Genomic DNA, 27,920 nt, shown 5'->3' with positions numbered 1-27,920 from the left:
CATATATTTTTTCCTACTCATGTTGTTGATGTGATGAATGACTTTTTGAATTTGAGTCCTTCTTGAACACCAGACACAAATGTCACTTGGTCATCATATGTCATTCTTTCCATACACTACTGGTTATCAGCATGCTAATGCTTTGATTAGAATTTTTCCATCTGTGAACATGAAAGATCTTGGTCCTTTTATTTTTCTCTTCCCAGAAATATCTTGATTTTTAATTGTTTTTTCCTATACCGCCTTTATCCAGTTTTGGTATTAAGGAAACGCTGGTCTCACAAAATTAATTAGAAACTGTTTCCTCTGCTTCTATCTCCTGTAGGAGATTAAGGAGCATTGGTGCCATTGCTTAGTTAAGTATTTGATAGAATTTATCTGTAAAATCATCCAGGCCTGGTGTTTCCTTTTAGAAGGATGTTAATAATTAATTAAATTTAAAAAAAAACAAATATAGGGCTATTCAAGCTATCTGTTTCTCTTTGTGTGAGTGTTAATAGTTTGTGTCTTTTAAGGAATGCTTCCATTTCATGTAAATTGTCAAATATGTGGTATAAAGTTATTGCTATTATTATTTCATTATTATTTTGTTGTCCACAGGGTTGGCAGTGATGACCCCTCTTTCATTTCTGATATTGGAAACATGTGTCTTCTCTCTCTCTCTCTCTCTTATTAATCTGGTTAGATGTTTATAAATTTTATTGATAGTTCCAAATGATTAGCTTTTATTTCATGGATTCTATTTTTTACTCCTTTCAAGTTCATTGTTTTCTGATTTAATTTTTATTATTTTTCTTCTTTTTTCTTATTAGGTTTAATATACTCTTTATTCTCTAGCTTCCTACTGTTGTGGTTTAGATAATTATCTTTGATGTACTTTCTTTTACAATACATGCTGTTTTTGTTGCATCCCACAAATTTTGCTGTTGGTTTCATTTTAATTGAAGGAAGTAAGGGGTACCTGGGTGGCCCAGTCAGTTAAACATTCAAATCTTTTTTAAAAATATTTTTAAAAGATTTTGTTTATTTATTTGACAGACAGAGATCACCAGTAGGCAGAGAGGCAGGCAGAGAGAGAGGAAGGGAAGAAGGCTCCCTGCTGAGCAGAGAGCCCTATGGGGGGCTCGATCCCAGGACCCTGGGATCATGACCTGAGCTGAATGCAGAGGCTTTAACTCACTCAACCACCCAGGTGCCCCTTAGCGTCCAACTCTTGATGTTGGCTCAGGTCTTGATCTCATGGTTGTAGTTCAAGCCCCACACTGGGCTCCATGCTGGGTATGGATTCTGAAAGAAAGAGAAGAGAAGAGAAAATATTTTCAGATATTTCTACTAATATCTTCTTTGACCTTCATGGTATTTAGAAGTGTGTTTTTATATCTCCAAATATTTGAGTATCTTCCTGCTACCTTTATTTAACTGATTTCTATTTTGATTTCATTATGGTCTTAAAAATACTTTGAATGATGCATTCTTCTAAAAATTTCTAATCATATTTTATTGCCCAAAGTGAGATTTATTTTTTTTTAAAATGGGTTTATATTAGAGAATGTTCAATGTAAATTTGAGAAGAACATGTGTTTTCTAAAAATGTCAACTATATTGAGTTGATTGATAGTGCTGTTTAGTTCATTTTCTGCCTTTTTGCTTTATTAATTATTGAAAGAAGGGTGTTGAAGTTTCCTGCTACATTAGTGACCTGCCCATTTCTCCTTGCAGTTCTACTGGGTTTTGCCTCATGGACCTAACATTATGTTGTTAGTGCATATGCTTTAAGGATTACTACACATCAGGTTGGTGAATGGACCTTTTTGTTATTATGTAATAATCCACATTATCCTGATACATTTCCTTGTTCGAAGTGTGTGTTGATGAAATGAACATAGTCACTGCATTTCCTATTATTGGTGTTAGCAGGTTTATCTTTCTCCACGCTTTTGATTTAAATCTGTTTATTTTTTAAAATGGGATGCTTGTGGGATGCCTGGGTGGCTCAGTCAGTCAAGCCACTGCCTTCAGCTCGGGTCATGGTCCCAGGGTCCTGGGATCGAGTCCTGTATCAGGCTCCTTGCTCAGTGGGGAGCCTGCTTCTCTCTCTGCCTCTGCCTACCACTTTGCCTGCTTGTGCTTGCTCTTTCTCTCTCTGACTAAATAAATAAAAATCTTTAAAAAAATTAAAAGAATAAAAAGCGTTGCTTGTGATAACAAACAATGGGTCCTGTTTTTATTTTTACCTACTCTCTCAGTCTATTTTTTAATTGGAATATTTAGGCCATTCACATTTAGAATAATTATTGATGTTGTTGGATTTATAGCTATCATAGTTGTGATATTTTCCTGTTTTTTTTACATGACCTGAGCTGAAGGCAGTGGCTTAACCCACTGAGCCACCCAGGTGCCCATCGAGTGAATAATTTTTAAACAAAATTTTAGCACTGCCTATAGCATGTCCATCTCCCCATTCCTACTTAAAACTGTTGGATGGTTACATGTTTTTCTTGAGAAACAGCACAAACCATCAAAGGTTCTGTATAAACATCCCTAACAGTGCCACCATGCTGCACAGCACACTTTCTTCCTCTTAGTAACATGGCCACTTGGTCCTTCCACGTCCACATCCACAACACGTTTCCATGAGGCAGGGAAACCTGCTACTGCTTGCTCCTCACCTTCCTGGAATGTCACTACATCTCCCCCCCACCCCTCCGTTTCTCTTCCTTTCATACCCATACCCATACACACAAGACTGTATTTTCATACTGCCTCCTACCCGAAGCAAAGAACGTTGCACAGAGAAGGTGTTCCGTTGATGTAAAATGACTGAGAGAGGAAGGTATCTTCAGCACCCAACACTTCTAACAGCATGGAGACGAGAGACGCCCAATGGCATAAATCGTGCCTTTTTTTCTTTCAGACATTTGAGGTAGTTATCAGTACACTGCCGTATTAGGTTTTCAAAACATGTTTTAGATAAATTATTTTATTGTCTATTTTCTATCTAATTTGCATGGATTACCTACTCTGATCCCAGCTTTGTAGTAGGGATTTCATCTGTATTATCTCATGTAATACTCATGCAATATAAACAGGTATTAACTATAATTTACAGATAATAATACTGGGTTCAGTAGGTTAAATGGACTGTCTATGATAATAGTACTAGCAGAACAGTATTGGAACTTGTATCTAATAATAATTTTGGGTACATTTTATCGAGTACTGGCTATTTTGTATTTTAGTAAATCTTGTGTATGCCAACCGACCCCATTACCCATGAAACCCTCAGATTAGGAACTGGGCCTGACTCATATTTGGATCTGTAATTCCCATCTAAGAAGTACAATCTAGTTGTTTTATTCTTGGATGTGTGACATAAGAATTCCCAAGTTTTGTTAAAACGTATCCATTCTATAGATATTTACTAAGCCCCTACTGAATGTCAGACACTTTATCCAGCCCTAGGAAAACAGCACTAACTACAACAGATAAAGTCCTTACTTTCCCTAATCATTATGGAGAGGCAAAAATCAAACTCTTAACAAATCAATTTTAGAACACACATCTCTAGAATACAAAAAGAATTTTAGAAATGTATAAATAGAATGATCACTTAAAAAGGAAAATATCGATATACTTATTCAATGGATTTTTATTTTTTAGTTTTAACTTTTTTTCATTTTCATAAAGTTAACAGGATACTATCAGTAGAAAAACTAACGAACAGTAGGAGCGGAGTATAGTCATGTTGGGGATGTTTGAGATGTTTTTGAAATACACCAGTCAGCAAAGGGATTGATGGCAAAATCCCCAGGGATTTTGAAAGCCACGGATGTGAGACAGACAGCAGATCTACCCTTACTACTTCAAAAATGAAATACGAGGTGGCTTAGATTTTGTGTATTTGCATTTTTATAAAACCTGCAATGAGAAGGTAGAGACAAGAAGAACTGATCACTTACCAACACGGTCCAGAAACCTTTATCCAAATCTCCAGGCATCCAAAAGAAACCTAGAAAGTAAAGGGCAAAGGCAAAACAGGGCCAGAGTCATTTGGGGAATTCTTTTATATTCCTGATGCAAGAGACTTCACATGGGAGAGTAGGTTGACCTTTCAAACTCATTTCAAAATAGCACATTGGGCATAAATGTGCGTGAAACCAGAAACCACTCCTCCCCCAGGGATAACAGGAGGCAGGGATTTAAGTGGATCTTTTCTGGAGTCCTACATTCTGTATGAAATGCCTATGAAGATTTCAGTCGCACATGCTTTAACAAGCTAGGTGTGGCAGGAATCTAAATCCCTGTGGAGCTGGTAAGTGGTGGGAGGAGAGACGCAGGCAGGTGCACGGGAGGACCGCACCAGAGTCACAGCTAAAGGACTCCCGGGCCAGCAGATGGGGTAAACGGAATTTCAAACGCACATGTGGGGGCCACTCAACTGTTAAATTCAAGATCTCTATGGCAAATTGAAACAGGAAAGAAACATAATGAATTAAGAAATACAACCTGTTTGCCCAATTTACTTTATCTATTACATGAAATTTCTTGAACATTATTATTGTATTAACAACTATCATGAAAAAGTCACACAGCCATTATCATATAGCTCTTACCTAAGTCCTATCCTTTCTCCCTTGGTAATAAGGCTACCCGCACACAGAACAAACATATGCATCTGTCCAGCTGTGGCACTGTTCACACTTCTTAGTGTGTAGGTTTTTACATGCAAGCACATCGCATGAGCATACTTGGAACAGACATGCAAGAGCCCTGGGCCCTCTCTCTTACTCTGTCTACTCCCCTGATTCTTTTCCTCTCATCTTTATCTCTTTGAACTGAAGATAATTGTACTGGTAGTTGCTTTGGGAGGATGTGTGGGGAAATTAATATTCTGAACACATGGTGATCCCCTGGCAATTTCCTATCTAATTTTGAAAAGTGCTTTCAACGTATTGGATTAAGAAAGCATTATTTAACAAATTACTACCTTAAGTCATTCATTAGTTCACTTACTCACTTATGTGGTCATTCCTTCAACAATCATTTATTATCTACAATGTTCTAAGAACTCTACTAAGTGGAAGGGCATTGCTTCTTTCACCAATCATATGAGGAGTGATCAGTCACTCATAAAGTAGTTTAAATATATTTACCCAACATTTCTAATACATCCTTAGTATTGCCTAACCTGGAGGATCATGCTGGTTTTCATCATGAAATTCATTCCAGTATTTTGGTATTTGGGAGATAATTCAGAGAAGGCACTAATATAATTTAATGCAGATAAAATGATATCTGTGTCAATAAAACCAGACCTATTATTGATCATTTACCCAATCACATTGTATTGCTCTATTCTGCTAAGAATTTTCTGTATTTCTGTGAATTATTATTCATTTTCTTTGCACAAAATCTTTTCTGCGTTATGATCTCAAAGAACATGTGGTATATACGGTGACAGGCAGTTTACTGGGAAGACAACTGAGTTTCATTCTGCTCTGAGGTTGTGATTCAGACCAACTCCCTGTGGTCTGAATGAGGTCTGGGACCTCAACTTTCCAGTTGGTTACAGGAGGGGCAAAGCCTATGTCACTTCTCACCATTCTTTTCAGAAGCAGACTTCTGTAATTTTCAGGATACTAGCTAAACAGAACCCAGGTATTGGACACGTGTTTGCTGCCCCTCTCTACTGAATATCATTATATATTCACAAGGAGTTTCAGCAAATTCAATCTTCAATAATCTTCCAGCTTAGTCTCTGAGATAAAGGCAATTATAGTTGAAAATGTGTCATCATTTAGAGCTTTTAACATTCACTTGTAGCAAATCGAAACTCCTTTTTTTTTTTTTTTTGTTTTAAATCAGCGAACTTAGTAGGCTCTGATGCCACATGCCAATGCAAAGAAAATAATACCTATTCCGCTTAACACTTCGATAAGTACTAGATAAACACTCAATAATCAGATGCTCAAAGGGAGTCTTACGGGCTCAGGAGCTGGAGAACAAGAGGAAGTTCCTGGATAATGGGAAAACTCCACAGAAGCTGGGTCTGTGGGGCACTTGACCAGACCACATGATTGTACTTGGCATTTATAAGGTATTTAGAGGTTTTCCAGTACTTTTCTTCACGTAATCTTTGTGTTTCATGATTCAAAGTGGGGAAAACTCATAGGACCCTACATTTCTCCAGCAGTTAAAATTGTTTTGTTACTATTCATGCTAATTTCATAGTCTAGTCCCAAAGCTTCTGGGCAACAATACTATGTCACTTCACAATGGAGAAGTTGAGGAGCCACACCCTCATTCGAGTGAGGGGATTCATAGGAGTCGGAGAGCCAAGAGTCAAACCCACATCTGCCGAGTGAGCAGCAGCTACCAGCTGCCCACAGGACAACAGTGGTTTGTACGAGACAAGACCGGTCAGTGCCAGTTGTAGTTTATGTCACTGCAGAATTTCGAAGCAGCACTGACAGCTGGGACAACTGAAACTTGGGAAGCTGAGGGGTCACAAAGACGCTTCTGTGGTGGTTAGGGTCGGTTTTTATGCCTCCCGGTTCTAATCTCATTACTATCTTCACCTTAGCTGTCTTTACCCTGGATCAAGACAATAAAATAAAACAGAAAGGTAGGGATCTCAGACCCCACTTAGATTATCTCCAACCCTTCTGCCCAACATGGCTGATGCTGTTCACAAGCTCAATGTGTCCATCAAAAACCTGGTCTCAAGTGTGCACACCTCCCTCTCTGTTCCATCAGCCAAACCAGCTCTCAAGCCATGTTCACTCAGGGACTAGAATTTCTACCATAGTAATAAGTAAGTTCTCCCAGATTCATACTCAGCAAACATATCTATTTTAATTAAAATGTGTATCTTTCCATTCTTGCACTTAAAAACAGAATCAAGTGACCAGGATATCAAGCTGACCCACAGAGAAAAATGTGGGAATGTCTTCTGTAATACAGACTTGGAAATCACTGCCCCTTCAGGGAGGGCTCAGCCTTCTGCGGCAGCTTTGAGCCTTTGCAGACCTGCAGTTCCAGAAGTCAGATCTCCCCTGGGAAAGTGAGGTCCGCCACAACTGTTTGATTCAGCGTGGGTCACTGATCACCAGCACCAGCCCGCACCTGGCCCAGAGCCAGTGCTCCCCCTGCTCACTTGTTCTTAATAAATAAGCTTTTTATTTTTTTTTTCCAAAGTAGTATAAGCCCCCAAATGGGATACGTTAACCTGAGGTCCTTTGGCTATCTTTAATAACAGATTAATTAATTAATAATGAGATACCGCAGCAGGGTCTGCACCTCATCACAATGACTGTTCAACTTTGGAAGTAAATGCATTCACTGGTTTGCAGGAAAAGGCTCTGACTGCTGGAGGTAGTGGATTCCTATGGTTTCAAGAGCTTTTTCTATACAAATTCTGCATTGAAGACCTAAGAACACTGGGTTGGGTAAGGGGTTTTGGTGATTATGACACTGCTGTGATTTGGTATGATTTCAAGATAAAGTAAAAGATTATTTTCCATAATATGCTAGTCGATTCTATTCCTAGATCAGTGTTACATGGTCTTGGAAAAAATCGATTATTAAGGTAACTGAGAGGAGAACAAAGATTCTCAGAAGCAGAAATGTGATTTAATTTCCATTTCATATGGGTTTGCTTAATTTTAAACTTTCGCTTGTAACCGCTTCTTCTCTTTAAGTCCTATGTGACTTGGACCATTTATTTTTTGATGGGGTGTTTCACCAGAGGAATCACGACTGGCAGAGCAGCACTGACCGCTTCAGCAAACTGAGCCCCCAACATCACCACATAGAGCGATGTTTAGGTTACATTCACATAAAGTCCAAACAGTGTCCCTGCTCATTGAAGGACTCAGGGGCATGGGTTCATTTTACTGTAATGCTTCCCCAATTGGCTGTGTGCAGCAACACTAAGCAGGAAAAAGCAGGGGACACTAGGTACAGGGAGTGTGTCGAGGAGCCTGGACTCCCAGGGTGGATGGGGTGACGCATCCACTAGCAGCCCACTGACTGCCTGTCAGACATGTGACCTCGACTTTCATCGCAGAATGCTGGAGTATGAGGTGCTGGTGTATTTCCGGAAGGAAAAACCAGTTATTTTGGAAAACGGTTCCCCAGTCTAGTAACCTATAGTAAGAATGTTTATTTTATCACACTGGAGTCTGGTATTTTGCACTTTCTGTGTAAACTTGCGAGTTTTCTTGTCTTCTAAACTTCCCTCCTTCCCTCCCCACTCCCTGGCTCTCTGATTTTAGTCCTTCCCTCTTCAAGGCAATTACTAAGTATCCGGCCCACAATATTTCTACCAAGTTGGTGGCAGCCCTACCATGCCTGTACAGGAAGGATGGGGGCCTCCTTTCAGTTGGAAGAGAGACATAGATGTCTGTGGTACTTACCCAGTTATGTTTGTTAGAGTAGGTGTGTGTTGGAAGTGGACCGGAGGAATTTGGGTGGGAGGTGGAAACTGTGCTTTTCTCTTTGGTGTCCCCTGGAGACGTGTGTGCTACAACTGGCTTCCAAAGGACTGTAAGTGTGTGCTCATTTCCAGGCACTTACTGCAAAAGGCTCTTCTGTATTCTGGGATCAGTGAGCCCCACTGTTCCTTATAACTGTTAGCATTTGGCACATATTTAAAACCTTGAACATGAGATATGAAATAAATTGACCTGTTTATTGCTTCTAAGCACTTATCACATGCAGCAAAGCATGTTCATTTCATTTTAGGGAAGATGCCAGGCATTTCTCTTTTGAGGAAGGGTTCATGTCAATAAGATCTGTACAAAAGGAGAACATTCTATTTTCATTTTTCATGTGCTCATCAAAAGATAAACAGAGCTAGCTATGAATTGAATGCCATTCAGAGACATGTTCGGTTTAAAAAAAAAAAGAAAACAAAAAGGAAAAAAATCACTACTAATTACGATGAGAGTCTAAAAATTAGAAAAGACATTTCATAGTTGTATATGTATCACGTCCCACAGATCAAACATATCACCTCTGTGAGGTAGACCCATTACTTTAAGGTTACAGAGACAAACGGTTATAGCTATAGTTCAGTATAAGAGAATAATTATTTCCCTGAGTAGTACATTAGATATGAACTTACTTCTCTTGGACATATAATTAGAAACTACTATCTAATGAGTTAATGACTAATATGATTTTAATATACTATTTCTTTTGGCTCTAGGGCAAATATAGAGAAATAGGTAAAATCATTTAATGAAAGGAGAATAAAAGCCCAGATGACCCAAAATTGAGGCTGACATCAAGAGTGGATTTGGGCTTCAATTTTTAAATTATTCTTGTGGTTCAGGAATGTACAAACTTAGAAAAAAATTATCTGCACTGGTGATATCCCAGGGCACAGGACAAAAATACAGCATGGGCCATCTTTGCCAGGAGTCACACTAGGAGAGATGCACCACTACAGACGAGCCTGGAGGGAAACAAGCTCACAGACAGTGGAGACACTGTCCACTCACTATTAGCAAAACCACCCCGGTCACAGAACCTGCCCGGCGGCCCTTGCTGGCGTGGCCGGACATCTCAGGGAGATGTTGAGTGAAGAGACACTTACGGCATGACACACTCGCCCCATGATTTGGACATATTTTTATAGGTCCTAACTTGCAGGGAAAACCTCAGATATAAATGCAATCCTCTGCTTGTAAATATGCTACCCTACTGATCGTGATCCATTGTCCTTGAAGTTAAACTTGGCAACTTTCATCTTCATCGCCTCTAAAGACAGCTTTCCCAGGAGGTTCTGTGACCTTCAGATAAGTAGACCTCTCATGAGCCTGCATTACAGGGGCATCAGACACATCTGGACATACTGACATATTGATGTAAAAACAGGTTACGTTCCCATTGTGCCCCTGCTGCAAGACAATCACACCATACCTTGTACCATATGGAGTTACTACACGGTTCAAGTGGATGAATGTGCATTCCGGACACTGCAGCACGCATACTACGAGGGACTGTTACCTGATTTTTCCATGTGTGGTGCTTTAACAAAGCTAATTCATCTTTCTAATACTGGATGCCTGCATCCTGGTGGGGGCTGGGCGCCTTGCGGCTCATAAACTATTGGCTGAGTTTGGAAGAGAGATTCAAGATCTCAAACTTCAGTCACTTAACCAGTAATAACTGCCAAGTAGCCGGAGACACTCACTCTCCTTCCAGCCCCATCAAGAAGACGCCCAAGCAAGTGTGTGTGGCCCTCTCTGCTCGCACAGATCAGGAATGACAAGCATCTGTTTGGGTTATAGGGGAGCCAAAAAACAAACAACTCTGCATAAAATCCTTCAGTTGAGTGATGTGGGGCTGTCCCTAGCTCTGGAGTTTTGTCCAAGATGCATTTATCACCATCCGAATGGGCCAAGGTTGTGCGCGCTGCCCCCCATGCCCTGAGCTCAGAGCGGCACTGGGTGGCTGGTCTCGGCCCTCGCTCCTCAGCAGCAGCACACGCACGAGCGCGTTCCTGAGTGGCAAGCACGAATTGCTCAGAAAGGGCAATACAAAACCAGTTTTCCGATTTCAATAACGGAGGTCAGTCTGACATTTAGAGACGTGGACTTGTTGACGGTGTGTCTGCATACTTTTGCATGATTTTAAATGCTAAATAAGTTGCTAAGCAAACAGAAAATAAAAGCTGAGCAAAAATAAAATTTTCTGCCTGACTGAAGAGGATGATGAAGACTTATACTTTCATTATTCTAGATGTTATTTAAAGATTTGCTTTAATTAAGAGGAGGAAAACAAAAAGACAACATTTTAAAGAGACCTCAGTGCTATGAAAGTACAGTGGATTTGAAGTCTGTTTGTGTTTTATCTCTAATGCATCACCTGGGTTCAGGAAGCTCTCTTTACTTCACCGTGTTTCCACAACTGGGGGCCTCAAGACAAACTCATGAGTAAGAACTCTCCTCCCCAGCATCCCCCACTTCCTCTCCCTGCCCAGCCACCCCATTTGCCACTCTGGGCCTCAAAAGGTCTGCGGTCCTGACGTACCACCCTACCCCATGGACCTGGTCTGGATGGATGCCCATGCTTCTGACCATCCCTGCTCTCCCTCCATGTGTCCAGGGCCCACCAGTTTGGTCAACCACCAGCAAAGCAGCATAAGCTCTGTTCGGTCCATCTGGAAAACTGATGGAGGAACCCGGTTCTCATACTTGATCATATAAAATAAAGGTATATAAACATATAAACGCTACTAACAAATACATAAAATATACATACATACACACACACACACACACACAAACATATATATATATATAATATATAAAAATATATAAAATAAATGCTACTAACAAAACAGCTCCATTATTTTTTTTATAAGATTTTATTTATTTATTTATTTGACAGACAAGTAGGCAGAGAGGCAGGCAGAGAGAGAGGAGGGAGCAGGCTCTCTGCTGAGCCAAGAGCCTGGTGCCGCGTTCAATCCCAGGACCCTGAGACCATGACCCAAGCAGAGGCTTAACCACTGAGCCACCCAGGCACCCCAGCTCCATAGTTTTTAATCAGTTTGTAGTGTCACAAGAAAACAAAAGAAATAAATTAAGATAATGGGACAAGTCTACAATGTAGCTAAGAGTCTCATCAGGTTACCATGGATAGTGTCCTAGCCTCTCTGTCCTCCCGGCCCCCCTGCCACCCAGAGAAGGCAGCCACATCAGAAATGCACCCGTGGTTTACACTAAGTTCTTCTGTTTGGTTGTTTGTTTGCCTTTGACAAAGTAGCAGTGTGAAAGCTCTGAGCTCAGAAGCTTGCATAAACCAGTAAGAAAGAACACTCTGGAGTTAGGGCCAGGGATCAACCCCAAGGAGGTGCCAACCTCCTGAGGAGCCTGACAAAGCTGCTGTGCCAACCTACTGCTGACATTGAATTACAAGTGCAAATGTCTGGGTTCCAGTCCTACCTATTATTAATTAGCTTGGGAAAAGGAATTTAACCACTCTAGCGACAGAACGATATACACATTTCATCAGTAAATAGGAGGCCGGTGTGAGTAAATTCCAAGTTTTTTATGGCTCAGCAAAATAACTGCTCAGACTTTAAAAAAGCAAGTATGCTCAAAATGATTGCATCTCATGTGAATTAAAAGTAATTTTCTTTGGCAAATATTTTAAAAGATAAAGACGATCAAATTAATTATCTTGCTCATTATTTTAAATGTTTAGCACCTAATTGTGATAGTATAAAAATCACTGGCCTTTTTTTTTTTTTTTTTTTGGTTACAAAACCAAATATAATTTATCTAATTAAAAATATGATCTCTGAGTTCCTGTTCAGAACGGAAATGCAGAAGAGACCTCTGCAGATGCACTTCCCATTGAAACAGGTGTAACTGGTATCCTGGTTCATTCAGGCTGCTATAAAGAAATACCATAAATCAAAGTGTTCAGGACCAGAAATTTGTGTCTCCCAGCTCTGAAGATGGGGAGAGCAAAGTCAAGGTCATGGCATGATTGCATTCTGGTGAGAAGTTCTTCCCAGTTCATGGCCTGTGTCTTCTCACTGCACCCTCACTGGGGGTGGGGATGGGTTGGAGGGCAAGAGAACTCTGTGGGGCCTCCCTTACAAGGACACTAATCCCATCAATGCGGGCTCCCTCTTCATGACCTAATCACCTCCCAGATGCCCCACCTCCTAATACCATCACATAGGGCATTGAGATTTCAACATATGAATTTTTAGGGGACACAAGCAATCAGATCATGGCAAGTGGTGGAAAAAATTAAGAAAGAACACACAGAGTTTCATGAAATGATCTTAAAAACACACCATAAGTGGAGAAACATTTACTCAAGAAAACCTCCTAATAGTAAGATGGTGACTCTGTGTTTTGTACCAGAAACTCCTCCTTCCTTCCTGCACAGGCCCTGAACCCACCCAGTACAACGGAGATTCAACAGAAGATAGGTGGAAACAAACATTGGACTCCCGTTCCTCCCTTCTAGGGGAAGGCTGCAGCATCTTCTGGGGAGGTGTGGGACATCCAGATTTCTCATGCCCTCCACCCAGTTACCTGTCCAAGAGTCTAAAACCCAAGCAAATTTTCCCACGAAGCCCTAGGCTCCATTCTTCCACCCAAGACACACGCACAGAGAACGCTGGTGCCCCAGCTCATTCTCAGGGAGGCGGTTCCATTCTTCACAAAGTACAGATAAAGGGAAACCAGAAAGACCAGAGATAACCACCCCTTCCTTTTTAAGGTGGCAGTTCATTCATAAAGAGGCCACTATCCCCAGAATGGCTTCAGATCTGTTGCCCAGTAAGAAAGGCACAGGCCATAGGGGAGCTCTGTGGCTCCCCCCAGTTTGAGACACAGCGTGAGAAAGTTCAACCCCAAAGATGCTCTCAGAAACAATGGTTTTGGTGAAAAGCAATTAAGAGGAGAACTGCAGTTTTATTAGAGATATGGATGAAGCCCCAGGGCAGAAAGATTTTCAGAGAAAAACAGTGAAGAGGTGACTAGGAAAATCCTTTTGAAGACAGAACAAAGTTCCCAAACTGGAACTTTAAAAACAACCCTGTTAAAGGAGCCAGAAGGTATGTGGATCAGTTTGTGGAGTCATGTATGCTGCAAGGTGTTGTTGGAGACTGAAGAGAAATCAGCCACCAAATAGCTGAGCTTGCAGGCTGTATGGAGTCAGGAAGGAAACAGAGATCTCTGCTGAACTGTGGTGTCCCCAGGTGATAGTGTATATTTCCGAGCTGTGCCCTCTGACGAACAGCAGGGGCTTCACAGTGCTCAGAAAATAGACTTCCTTAAAATGCTCCAGCCAGCCACTACACACATACATATGTGAACAACCATCACAAGTCCAGGGTGGGTAGGAAGGAATATGCAGACTACATTGTCAAAAATATCCAAATTTCAACACAAAAAGAGAAAAATTGGGAGGCACACAAAGACAGGAAAATGTGACCCAGATACAGAAACAAAACACACACAATTAACCAGGCAACAAAAACATTCTTTGAGAGGGACCACATTTCAGATTTTTAAAAACCTTCAAAGCAACTAGTACAAATATGTTGAAAGAATTATAAGAAATCATCCTAAAGGAAGCAGAGGGAAGTAGGATTACGGTAGCTCATCAAACATACCATACCAATAAATACAGATAAATTATATTTTTTAAAGGGACCAAATAAAAATTATGAAATTGTAAAGTTGAAGGCTGGTGCAGTAACTCTGGAAAACAGTATGGAGTTTCCTCAAAAGGTTAGAAGAACTAACCTATGACCCAGCAATTGCATTACTGGGTATTTACCCCAAAGGAAACAAAAACACTGATTAGAAGAGATACATGCACCACAATGTTGACAGGAGCAGTATCAACAACAGCCAAACTATGGAAAGAGCCCAGACACCCACTGACTGATAAATGGATAAAGATGTAGCATGTATAGACAGTGGAGTATTACTCAGCCCTCAAAAAGAAAGAAATCTTGCCATTTGCAAGGATGAGGATGAAGCAAGAGAGTATTATGCTAAGCAAAATAAGTTTGGGAAAGACAAATACCATATGACTTCGCTCATAGGTGGAATTTAAGAAACAAACCAGATGAACATAGGGGAACACAGGAGAGAAAAAAGAGAGGAAAACAAATCATAAGAGACTCTTAATAACAGAAAACAAACTGAAGGTTGATGGAGGGCCATGGGTGGGGGAGGCTAGAAGGCTGATGGGTATTAGGAGGGCACTTGTGATGAGCACTGGGTGTTATATGGAAGGGATGAATCACTGATATCTACCCTAGAAACCAATATTGCATGTATGTTAACTAACATAATTTAAATAAACATTTGAAACAACAATAACAAAAAGAAATTACAGTGGAAAAATGACTTCATTTACAGCAACATATATGAACTATGATCACTACGAATTACCTTAATAAGAAATAAATGACACCTACAAAAAAAGAAAGAAAGAAAAGGAAAATAACTGAAGTGAAAAATTCACTAGAGGGGCTCAATAGTGGATTTGACTTGGAAGAAGAAAGACTTAGGGAGTAAATGTGGAAATCAAACAACACATTCCTAAATAGCCAAAAGAGAACTCACCAGAAAATTAAGAAATACCTTCAAATGAATGAATATGAAGACAAACCACACCAAAACCTCTTAGAGGGAATTTTTAGCTTCCTGTGCATAACCTAAAGAAGAAAGATGCCAAATCATTCACCTAACCTCCCACTGTAAGACACTAAATTAAGAAGAGCAAACTAAGCCTAAACGGAATAAGCAGAATAAAGATGAAAGTGATAATTAACAAAATAGAGAATAAACAGAAGGAAAGTTGGTACTCTTAAAGGATCAGCAAAATGGAGAAGATCAAGAAGGAAACATGGAGATCCATCCCACCACTCTCCCTCAGTACTGTATGGAGCTCCCAGCCAGGGCAGGAGGATGGAATACGAGGCCCCCAATGGAATAGGAAAGCCACCACCATAGGCACAAGATGGGACATTGTACAAATAAAGTCCTAAAGAACCCAGTCAGAAACTATTAGATCTAATAAATAACTTCAGCAAGATGCAAAATTATAAATTCATTTTTATATAACTGCAGTGAACTATCTGAAATGAAATCAAGGGAGTGATTCCATATAGAGGAGTACAAGCAAGTAGTAGAACAAGCAAGAACACAAAACTAAGAAATAAATTGAACAAAAGAAGTGCAAACCTTATACTCTAAAATCCACAAAAGGTTCCGCAAGCATTAAAGATCTGAACAATGGAAAGACGGCACATGTTCGCAGATCCAAAGACTTAACAGTGTCAGTGCCCTCTGTAATGAGTTGAATGGTGGCCCCAAAGAGACATACGTGTGAGTTCCAACCTCTGGGACCTGTGAACATGCCGTATTTGTAAAAAGTGCCTTTCCAGATGTAATTAAGTTAAAGATCTGGAGATGAGACCATACTAGGTTATTTGAGTTGGGACCTACATGCCAGGGCAAGTGTCCTTCTAGAGGGAACCACAAAAGAGAGCTACACAAAGAGAAAGGGAGACCATGGAGACAGAAAGGATGGGTGCGGAGGGCCGCAGGCAGGGAATAGGCAAGGAATGGAATCTGCCCTCAAGCCTCAGGAAAGCACATGGCCCTACTAACACCGGACGGGAGCTTCTGATACCCAGAACTGTAAGTGAATACATTTCTGCTGTCTGAAGGAACCAAGTTTGATCTCCATTTCATGGAAGCTCAAGTAAACACCTACAGACATTGGCTCCTGGAGTCTGGTGCTGGAAGTGCAAATACTTAAAAAATATGGAGGTGGCTTTTGGATTTGGGGGATGAGTGGGGGTCAGGAATAGCTGGAGGTGCAACTTCAGGCCCGAAGCCTTACGAGGACTCCAAGAGCAGTGAGCAGCACGATGGAGACACCTCAGTCGTCTCAGGGCATGTGCCATTTGTCATGCGCAGCAAGCACGCTGCTGGATACAGAGACAGGAAAGGTGCTTCTGGCAATGGCTCGGGAGGAAGTGAGGAAGATGTTATTACACACTGGGGGAAGGTGGGTCTTGCTGGTGGAAGACACTTGGGGGAGACTTGGCCCTACAGCTGTGTGAAGGCAAAGCACATAAAAAAATGAACTTGCACATTCGGTTGAGAAGTTTCCAAAGTATTGAAGGTGCTGGTGTATCCTTGCTCCTTCTAATAAAATGAAAGAGCAAAGAGATGAACTGAGTGAGGAACTATAAAGAGAAAGGAACAAGAAGTTGCTGATTTGGAATGTTCTCGGTATGTCCGGAGTGCAAAGGGCACTCAAATTAGGAAGTCCACCATTGGGAAGCTCAAAAGTAGGCCAACAGTTTAGCTGGACGTTTTGCTAAAGCCAGGAGTATAAATTTTTTTCAGCTTTACTGGGGTGTAATTGACAAATAAAAATCCTATATATTTATGGTGTATATAATAATATTTTGACATACACAGACACTGGGAAATGATCACAATAATCAAGCTAATTAGCATACTCAATATTTCACATACTTATGGGTGTGTGTGTGTGTCTGTGTGTGGTAAGAACATGTATGATTTCCTGTCTTAGTAAATGTAAAGCCTTCCGTACAGTATTATTGACTATAGTCTCCATGATGCCCATCAGATCTCTGGAGATCCTGCATAACTGAAATGTTATATCGTTACACCAACGTCTTCCTTTATCCCCCACCTCCCAGCTCCTGGCAACCAACATTCTACTCTCTGCTTCTATGACTTCAACTATTTTAGATTCTCTGGATAAGTGAGATGATGCAGTCTGTGTTTTTTCTGTCTGACTTATTTCACTCAGCATAATGTCACCCAGGTTCATCCATGTTGTTGAAATGACAGGAGATCCTTCTTTTTTAAAGGCTAAATTATATTCACCCACAGACATTCAGCTGGATTCCTTCCACACTCTGACTGTTGTGAATGTTTTTGCAATAAACCTAGGGGTGCAGTTACCTCTTAATCTTGATTTCACTTCCTCTGCATAGATACCCAGAGGTAAGTAGATCCAGAAACGAGATCTGTAGCTTCATATGTACACAGTGAAAGCAAGAACACACACATGGGTGTGTGTCAGATGCAGAAGCTTCTGCACAGCAAAGGAAATACTTAACAGTGTGAAGAGACAACCTGTGGAATGGGAGGAAATATTTGCAAATCACACATCTGATGAGTAAATATCCAAAATATAGAAAGAACACAAACAACTCAATAGCAAGAAAACAAATAACCTGATTTTAAAATCAGGCCAGGGACCTGAGAAGACATTTCTCAAAGAAGACATACAAAGTTAACAGGTATGGGGGAAAAGTGCACACCATCATTCATCATCAGGAAAATGCAAATCAAAGCCGCAATGAGATATCACCTCACACCCGTAAACATAGCTATTATCAAAAAGACAACAAGTAGCGGTAGAGGTGTAGAGAAACAAACTTTTGTGTGTGGTTGGTAGAAATGTAAACTGGTGTAGCCACTAGGAAGAACAGTATGTATGGAAGTTCCCAGGAAAGTTAACAACAGAAGTCCCATATGACCCGGGAATAGGATATTTTAAGGAGATGTCTGTGGAAGACCATTTTGTCTCCTGGCATGTGTCTTCATGACATAAACAGAAGACACAGTATTTGGAAATGCTGTATCAGCAGAGACGCTGCTGTTGTGGATAAGGCAGTACGGACGGCTGAAATGAGGAATGCATCTGGACTCGCGAGAGCCTACTGGTAGAAAACAGTCTGGTAGAGCCCTTTGCTTGCAAACATGTGGTAGTCTTACAGAAAAGGAAGAGGGACTCTGTGGGTAGAGCCATGGGTGGCACCATAGCAGGCACTGTCCCCATAGGCAGTGTACAAGTAGGAATACAAAATGGAGCTCCCTCCTTGGAAAACAACTGGGGAGTTCTTCAGAATTTCAAACATAGGCTTTCCATTTGACCCAGAAATCCCACTACCAGGTATATATCCGAGAGAACTGAAAGCATATACTCACACAGAAAAATGTGTATATGAATGTTCATTATAGTTCATTCATTATATGAATGTTCATAATAGTTAAAGTGGAAACAACCCAAATGACCATCAACAGGCAGATGGATAAACAAAATGTGACATATTCATAGAATAATTACTTAACCACACAAAAAGAATGCATTATTGATAACATGCATAGATGAACCCTAAAACATGCTAAATGAAATACAACAGCCATAAGAGACCACCTACTGTATGATCCTATTTATATGACAGGCAAAGCTATGGACACAGAAGAGATGGTCTGGGGATGAGAAGGATAAAGTGATTGGTGGATGGAAAGTATGTCTCAAAGATATAGAGTTTATTTTGGGGGTGACAGAAGCATTTTAGGGCTCACCGCAGTGAAAATTTCACAATTCTGTGAGTATACTAGAACCACTGGATGGTACCCTTGGAATGAGCAAAGTCAACAGCACATAGTAAGAGTCACAAATAAGAGTACATGTAGTAAGAGTCACATTTCTAACAGAAATAACACCACACAAGTAAAGGCACCCCAAAAATCCATTTGATAGTACATTTTGTACACTGTTCGGGATTTCAGTTAATTTATGTAATTCCTTCTTTGCTTTTATATGAATAAATGCCAGTGTCATGTCACAGACACTGCTTTCAAAAATTGTAATTCGTTAGTAAACTTTAAGAGCTTAAGTGATTGTCCCTGAATTCACTGAATATTTGACTTAAAATCTTTGGTCAAATTTCTGAACACAATGCAACTAAAATTATATTTATTTACCAAAAAAAAAAAGGGTCTATATCACTGTAGGACAATAGTGTTGTTTTATAGAGTAGTTCCTCAAAGGTTGAAAGGATGGTGAAGTGAACTCCTAGAAGGAAGACCAGGAGGTCGGCATCTGCGCACTCCCACAGCTCCTGTGCTGTGTGACCACAGGGTTATTATCGAATGCCAGAGTAAAATTAACCTTTGTTTATTGAAGACGTTTGTAATGCAGACCCTAACTTCCATTTTCCATTATAGCTTAACATAATCCCGTGTCTCCACAGTTCATTCCAAGCACGTCTGTAATCCTAAATGTCTTATTTTCCAATGAACATTTTTAACCACAAGGTTTTGTTCTACCCCAAACTGATTTTTTGGTCAGAAAATGATTTCACTTCCAAATATGGAACTCTTAAATGAATTTACAAAAGCACTCATAATTATGGCAGGTGTTTACATTTATCGGAATCAGCTTCTAAAAGTTGCCTTGATTTGTATTACAAAATGGAACCCTTCACTGGAGATAACCTGTTCAAAACACCTGTTGACACTGATCTACATCAAGCAAATTTAAATGTTTAGCTAGTTCTCCCAATGGTGCTCGCACATTAAAAGCCAGCAACCCACTTGTATTTCTGCACAAGAACTGCCCTTTTTGTTTGTTTGTTTGTTTGTTTCAGGGGTCAGGCTTCTCAGAGTGAAGAGTGAGGGTTTTGCAGATGTTGCAGCTGAATCTGTTTCTCGAGGGTCGTCTTCTACATGATCACTGATTTTGGATGTAAATGCTTCTTTCACAGGGTTCTGTCTTCTGATTCTCCTGTTTTCTAGAACAGCACTGTTATCACTCTGGTCCCCATGGCAAGTAGTAAATTCCAATGAGAAGTCTATGAAAACTATATTTTAATCTCTACTTTTGTAGTATTTAAAATGTGGTATCTAAAACCTTATTTTTGACTTTATTTCAGAAAGGGTGTTTTGCAGAGTAAGTGTTCCTAAAAACGGAGATCAAACCTCAGTAGAGGACCGTGGGCATCCGCTCTGTAAGCTCGGCGGCACAGCTGTCCAGCTGCATGCTGGGCTTACTTTGCGTTCACCTAACATATGACTTCCCGGTCTCCCTTGGCCCAACCTACGAGTGACCCAGAATGGTAGGACCCTTTGAAGGCAGCAGGATAGTGCAGGACAGCATTGCCAAGACCGCAGCAACTGTCCATTGGGCTCCAGAGTGTTCTCTTCTTCCCCGGTTGTCCTTTGCGCTCACGCTGCAAGAAAGCAGAGAGTCAGGCTCCATGAAGTGCAGCCATGGGGACACAGTCAAGCTTTTAGGCACGGCTCACACTGAATGACAACCTTCTCCATCGGGAATGCTTCCTGAGGCACGGTCAGAAGCGAGGAGTGCAGAGCCCATCACCGGTCATGTTCATACATGTCACGCAGTGAGATGTTGTAAGATGCTGGGAGGACATGGGCCTCAGAAGCACGGGTACTGAGCTGAACGCGAGCAGGAGCCCAATGAGTCACAGGGCTCTCTGGCTGATGCTCTGTGTGGACACTCGCACGCCGGTGGAGAAGACATGAACTCCTGACGGACATTCGGTCACACAAGGACCCTAGAACACAGGACACAGAGTGACCATGGGCTCGGAGGGGCTGCTGGAACATGGAATCGTGCCTCTGGAGCTCTGGACCCAGCATGTGCTTCTCTGTGCAGCTCGCTGTCCCCGGTCTGCCCGGGGACCAGCAGCGCCTGGTCCAGTAACTGGTAAGGTTTTCCAGTGGATCCTGCGGGCAAAGGAGAATCTGAGGAACTTCATGAGAGAAAATCCCATCCAGTTTCCATGCTGGAGAGGTGACTGTGCCTGTGGAAATGGCCTCAAACAGCCCCTCCTCCTCATTCATATGGGAGGGAAAAAAAAAAAAAAAACAGAAACTGTGCTGTGGGCGGGGATGCCAGGAAGTGAGCTGCTTGCTGGTAGGAGGTGTCCCCGATCGGCAAAGGAAGCATTCCTTCCAAATCTATCTCATCGGCAGGAAAGAGCATCCTTTGAATTGTACTTATATTTCTCATTATGCTCCAGGTGCTCAAATTAGCCTGTGACAACTTCTTCTGGGAAGAGTATTTTGGATACTCAGTACATCAAGGGGAATGCACCACAGGGTGATAAAGGCAGATGTTTGCAGTGGAAGCTTCCACTAAAGAGAGATCATAGAATTTTGAGCAATGTGTTTTCATTACTTTGAATAGAAGCACTACCAGAATACAGAGGAAATGGTTTCATATGTATAAAAACTACATTTTAAAGGCTTATCAAGGATAAAGGTTTATATTAGGATAGGCCTATCAAGGGGTTAATTTCTGTACTGTATTTTGTTTGTACTTTATCTTCTTAAATATTTCCTTTAGCATGTGTATTTCCATGAATGGTATATTCAACTTCATGGGTCACGCAGGGCTGTGTCCCAAAGCCTTTCTGTGGATCATGGGAGTCTGGCTCTCTGAGATGCTTCTCTAGAACTTGCCAAAATGCAAATTTCTCAACTCCTGTTCTCAACAGCCTGATTCAGTGGGTCCTGGAATTGTGTGTGCAAGTATTCCTGACCTTCATAGATTTGCAGCTAAGGAATACTTTATCTGCCATTCCTTTGTGTTCCATTCTCCTTGTTCTGCTCAGAAACATGCTCCCCTTTATTCATGCCTGCGAGACCATGGGAACCTGTTCAGTCGGTGTCTGCCTCCCATCCCTGTACCAGAGAACATTGTACAGATTCCTATCCATCATGTCTTCTACAAACCCAGCCACTGCTCTGCACTTTGCCCTCCATTGCCTTTGTGCAAGGCATGGCCCTATTTTTTCATAACATACAGGAGTGGGTTCCTGACAGGTCTACTTCCCTCAAGTCTAACCCCTCATCTCTCCCTCACAACACAGATGGAGTCTGCGGTTAAAAATGCAGACTGAGGGCGCCTGGGTGGCTCAGTGGGTTAAGCCGCTGCCTTCGGCTCAGGTCATGATCTCAGGGTCCTGAGATCGAGGCCCGCATCGGGCTCTCTGCTCAGCAGGGAGTCTGCTTCCCTCTCTCTCTCTGCCTGCCTCTCCATCTACTTGTGATTTCTCTCTGTCAAATAAATAAATAAAATCTTTTAAAAAAAAAATGCAGACTGAATCCTATCATCACCTGTCCCCTTCTGCACAATTCCCTTTAAACATTTTCCCTCAACAGCTTTCCATTTGCATTTAGGATAAAAGCAGAATTTCTTAAAAGTGCCACAAAGTATACATAGACAGCCACAAGCCCCCAGCATCTCGCCCCTGGCTTGCACTTTAATTTCCTGCCCTGGCCACGGTTCACCCTTCTCGTCCATCTTCTGGACTCTGGTCCACAAAATAATGCTGCCCTTTCCACGCTCAAAGACACCCACAAATCAGTCCCCGAAATCTGTGTCCATGTCACATTACATGCCAAAAAGACATCAGGATGGCATGGGGCGCCTGGGTTGCTCAGTCAATAAGTGTCTGCCTTCAGCTCAGATCCTGATCCCAGGGTCCTGGAATTGAGCCTTGCATGGGTCCCTGGCTCAGCGAGAAGCCTGCTTCTCCCTCTGCCACGGCCCCTGCTTGTATTCCCTCTTGCTGTGTCTCTCTCTCTGTGTCAAATAAACAAATAAAATCTTAAAAAAAAAAAAAAAAAAGATATCAGGATGGCAGCGGAATCATGGTTCCTAGTAAGTTGAAGATAAAAAGATTATCCAGGGCTGCCCTGTCAGTACGATCTCAACGTAGGAGTCCTTACGAGTGAGGAAGGAAAGGCAGAAGGCTGAGTTGGAGACAAGGGATTCGCCACCTTAGCCAAGGAGCCTGGTTACCTGCTCACCGGGATAAGGCTCCCAGCTCATCACCAGCGAGGACATGGGGACTCACTTTCACAACCACTGGGCACGAACTCTGCCCACAATCCCATCAAGCAAGGAATTGCCCTCTTGCTGGGAGCCTGCAGAAAGGACCATGACCTGCGGTGAACTGGATTTTTACCCTGAGAACCACGCTGCACTTCTCACCCAAAAAACCCTATAGGATTCATCGGTTTGTTTTAGGCCACGAAGTTTGGCAAATCATCATGATCACAGCGGCAACAGAAAACTAACACACTCCCCAGACCTGAGCCTGTGATGGTCTGCCCGGAGTAGAGCTCCCCTCTCATCCCCACAGAACCGACTCCTTGTGACTATTTTTATCTGAACTTCAACAATCCCACTCAGTGTCTACTTCTTGCATGAGAATTTCTCTCTCAGTGGGTAGAAATCCCTCCTGCTTCTGAATAATTTGGACAACAATGTCCACGTATATTCTTGCAGAGAAGTAAATATCTGAGCTCTATTTTCCAAAGTAGATCATAAACTCCTGGAGAGCCAGACCTAGCATGTATCCTCCTGTAGTATTCCTTTCCAGCAGTGGTTTTTAATTTTGTTTACATCTTTATAAAACCCTGGAATTCTATTTTCTAGAGAACTACAACCAGATAAAAGAAGAATGCTCTTCTAGAAGTATGCATTCAGCCAAGACCCACCCTTCCTAGGGGCACCTCTGGCTCACCTGGAGCCCCCAGGAGACAGTCACTGTAAGGGAAATGTGTTTCTAGGCCCACACAGCACCTCTGTTCCCAACCCCACAGTCCCTCTGCTTCAACACTGCTGCCCCAGCATTGTGCCATCCTGCTGGTTTAGTCCCTGCTCGGTGCTGGAGAGGCTATGTTACTTTAATTAACTCAAGACCCTGAAATCCACATGTGTTTCCCCCATTCCCATAAGAAGATCCAAATGATTCTTCCTCAGGCTTCTTTGGATCCAGTCTTTTAAACTTTGATTCTTCAGGGTTCTTACCAACAGATGAAAACATTTGCCCTGTCCAGGTTCCTGTATATTGACTAAGATTTCCTCCCTCCAGCTGCTTTCTCTGACTTGTATCATCCAGACATGATTGGACTCAGTCCTAAATCTATCATTCATCTGAACGTCGTGCCTACCCCATGTGGCAATGATACTTGTCCCACATCTTCGGTCGCAGGGCAAGGCAGCATTCTGTCTCTTTGGGGGCCATATGCAGGGGTGACACGGCTTTACTCCAGATGCCTTGAGGTTCATGCAGGGCTCCTCGGAGACCGCATGCGGGGTATCTGCCCCCATGGACCAATGGTCAAAGCCACTCATCTCACAGCCTTGACTTTCCACAGAGGCTTCATTTTCTCTGGACCCCACTTGAAAATGACACTCTCCATGTTTCTGGGTGACAGGAGCATTCCCAAATATGACAAATGGTTAAAATCCACAAGGATGTGCTATGTGCTTTGTCACTGTCTCAGTGGGCTGGACACACACGATGCAGAAATGTGTCCATTATTTGGAAGGGATATCCTCATGTTCAGACCACAGAGTGACATGGGACATTGCCCAGCTGCTGGCACGCCTGTGTCTCATCAGGGATCCTATGCACCAGCCTTTCCAGTGAACATTACTTGATTCTCATCATCCTACCTGACAGGGATTAAGAATAACACATGTGCTAGAGAGTTTAACACGCCCCGTGTGCTAAAAGCTGTGTTGAGTCTTTGTACTGAACATACCACATGCAGTAGAATCCTGTCATTGGGGTCACCCCTGCTTAAGGTCAGCATGGCTCACTGCCTTGTGAGGCCCTCCATCTGCTGAATGAAACAGAGGCAGGTGCCGCCAATGTGGTCTCCTGAGTCGCCCCCTTCACCTCACCCAGGATCTGTGCTACCCCCGGATCACTCTCTGGAGGGGCCCACTCTCTGGCTGCACTTGGTCCTTCCTCTTAGTGCCTCCTGTCCACTGATGCGGGCCCACATGCTGATTCTGCAGGGTCAAGTCCATCGCTGCTTACAGAACACTCTGGGACCTGAGAGAGGACTGGACATGGAGTCTGTCTCTACTGGGCATGGTGACAGTGCTGGTTTTCCACTGGCATCAGACCCTGTCCACAACAAGCTGGGAAAGAGCTGTGTGTTTCTTTTCCTCCAGCACATGGTGATCCTGGGAAATGGGCTTAAGCATGTCTAAGAAGGGGTTAGGTTCGTGCCCTACACACACTAGAGCCGCTGGGAGTTTTCTCAAAGGGCTTTCTCTCTATGGCTACACTCTCTGACTGAGACCTGGCTCAAGTCTGGGCATGGAAAGGTACAGTGGATTTTCTACAAAGACGGATGGCTTTAGCCATTCTGACTGGTGTGAGGAAAAGAAATGAAATCTTGCCATTTGCAACAACATGGATGGAACTAGAGCGTATCATGCTTAGCGAAATAAGTCAAGCAGAGAAAGACAACTATCATATGATCTCCCTGATATGAGGAAGTGGTGATGCAACATGGAGGCTTAAGTGGGTAGAAGAAGAATAAATGAAACAAGATGGGATTGGGAGGGAGACAAACCATAAGTGACTCTTAATCTCACGAAACAAACTGAGGGTTGCCGGGGGGAGGGGGTTTGGGAGAAGGGGGTGGGATTATGGACATTGGGGAGGGTATGTGATTTGGTGAGTGCTGTGAAGTGTGTAAACCTGGTGATTCACAGACCTGTACCCCTGGGGATAAAAATATATGTTTATAAAAAAAAAAAAAAAAAAAAAAAAAAAAAAAGACGGATGGCATCAGCCTAGCGGTCCGGGTCCTGTAAGGGCTTTCATATAAGAAATTAAGCAGTGCCTTCCTTAGCTTGCGTCAGCCTCCCCTGTGGGGCTCTAAGCCTCCTGGACCCTGCAGTCAGGGTCGGCTGGCCTGGCTCCTCTTCCAAGCCAGCAGGCCACGAAGTTCTGTCAGCCGCTCTGCTGTCTGCCTTGTGCCCTTGTGGATGCTGTTCTTGCCTTTTACAGTGGAGGCATATGTCTTCTGAGCCTTCCTGGAGAACTTGCTAAACAGTGGGCTCGCTGGTATGAAATGCATCCCCTCTCACATGTTCTCTTCCTGGAGCGTTCTGACAATTTCTCCAGTACTCTCACAAAGTGGTTTAAGCATTTCCACCCACTTGATGGTCATTGTTGTGTCCAAGTTTCAAGGGACCATCTCAGCAGGCCATCGGACCAGCCCCCAGTGTCCCAGAACCAGGACATCTGCTCTGAAGACATGGAGAAGCATTCCCCCAAAGTCCTCCTCACCTTACATCACTTAACCCCACTTCCAGTATCTTCAAGATCAAATAGCAAACACCTTTCCAAGCCTGGTGACTTGTTTGGTGGAAAAGAAGGTCTTCCTGCCTCAAATCTGTTATCACACCTCTGACTGGTGATGTGGTGACAGGGGAGCCTGGCGATGAAGGCAGGTGGGAGCCAGCTGAGACAAGTGCTCCCCTACTGTGGCTTCTAGCCTCTTAACTGCATTAAATCATCGGCTGACCTGAGCTGAGGCATCACAGAGGGTAACCCACAAATACATCACAGTCCTGCCTCCACAGCCCTTGAGTAACAGGGGCCCTGGGCCCCCCAGTGCACTGTCCCCCACCAGGCTCACATCACCATCTACCCCAGGTTAGCACACTAGCATGTGCCATGATGCATCTAGAACCCCCAAGCCACCAGCAGGGGATCACCGCTGCATGTGCTGGCTGGGGATTTACTTCGTAGGGTCACTTCTGGTAGCAGACCTCTCAGGTCAGGCTCCCTGAGCACGTAGACCCTGACACAGGAAGTAGAGTTCCTGTAAAGAGTAGAGAGTAGGAGCTCTAGGAAGAGTAACAGGGAAAGGAGGACAAAAACTAGGGAAGGGAAGACAGTCAATTATGTGTGTGCTGTCTTCCAGGTGACCTCTGAGCTCATCTACAACTTAACCCCACTAGGAACCCCCAGAAGCCAGTACAGATCACACAGCAAAGAGTTAACTCAGTCCTCCAGTGGGTGAGACAACCATGAAGCTCACATACCAGCCACAGCTGGTCCTTAGCCAAGGAGGACTGTTTGCTTTGACATGAAAGGGGAGCTAATCCCTGCCACTTCCTGGTCATTTCTGGCCCAAAGCATAAGAAGCAGATGGACTGGATGCCCACAGAGCCCCAGGGAAGAAATAACAGCACTGGCTACTGAGGGGTTGGCCTGTGGCCTGGGGGAGCAGTGTGTGTGTGTGTGTGGGGGGTGCTGGGGTGGGATGACAGCAGCGTGTGCAGCATGAGTTTGCTCCTTGGCTCACTGTCGGGGGAGATCAGTTCCTCAACTTCCTTCCTCCCTATCCATAGAAGTAAGAATATGCCTTTGAAGTGTATTCCTGAAGACTCTTCTGTAGACAGACAGCAGAATGAATAAAAAGTAACACTGAAAAGATAGAAGATGATACAAACTTAAAAATGGCTGTCATGAGTCTTCTTTGAAATCTACACTCCCTGGTATGCCTGACTCACGCATATTGGCTTTGTACCACACCAGAGGTAAACTGACTGACCTCCTCAAATACCTGTGGTACGATTCCATTGGCATCAAGGCTAGAGCTGGTAGGCTATCAGCTTTTCTGGTTTCCACTTTTTAGAAGATTTCCCTGCAGGTGGAGCTCTAATATTTTCTCCAGGGCCCTGAGTTATGATGATTTTCTATAACTCAGTCACTTCCACCACTACACATGGTA

Source organism: Mustela lutreola, chromosome 4 (genome assembly GCF_030435805.1).
Source record: "Mustela lutreola isolate mMusLut2 chromosome 4, mMusLut2.pri, whole genome shotgun sequence".
NCBI lineage: Eukaryota > Metazoa > Chordata > Mammalia > Carnivora > Mustelidae > Mustela > Mustela lutreola.
The sequence above is the reverse complement of the archived record's forward strand: the minus strand, read 5'-3'. Positions refer to the sequence as shown.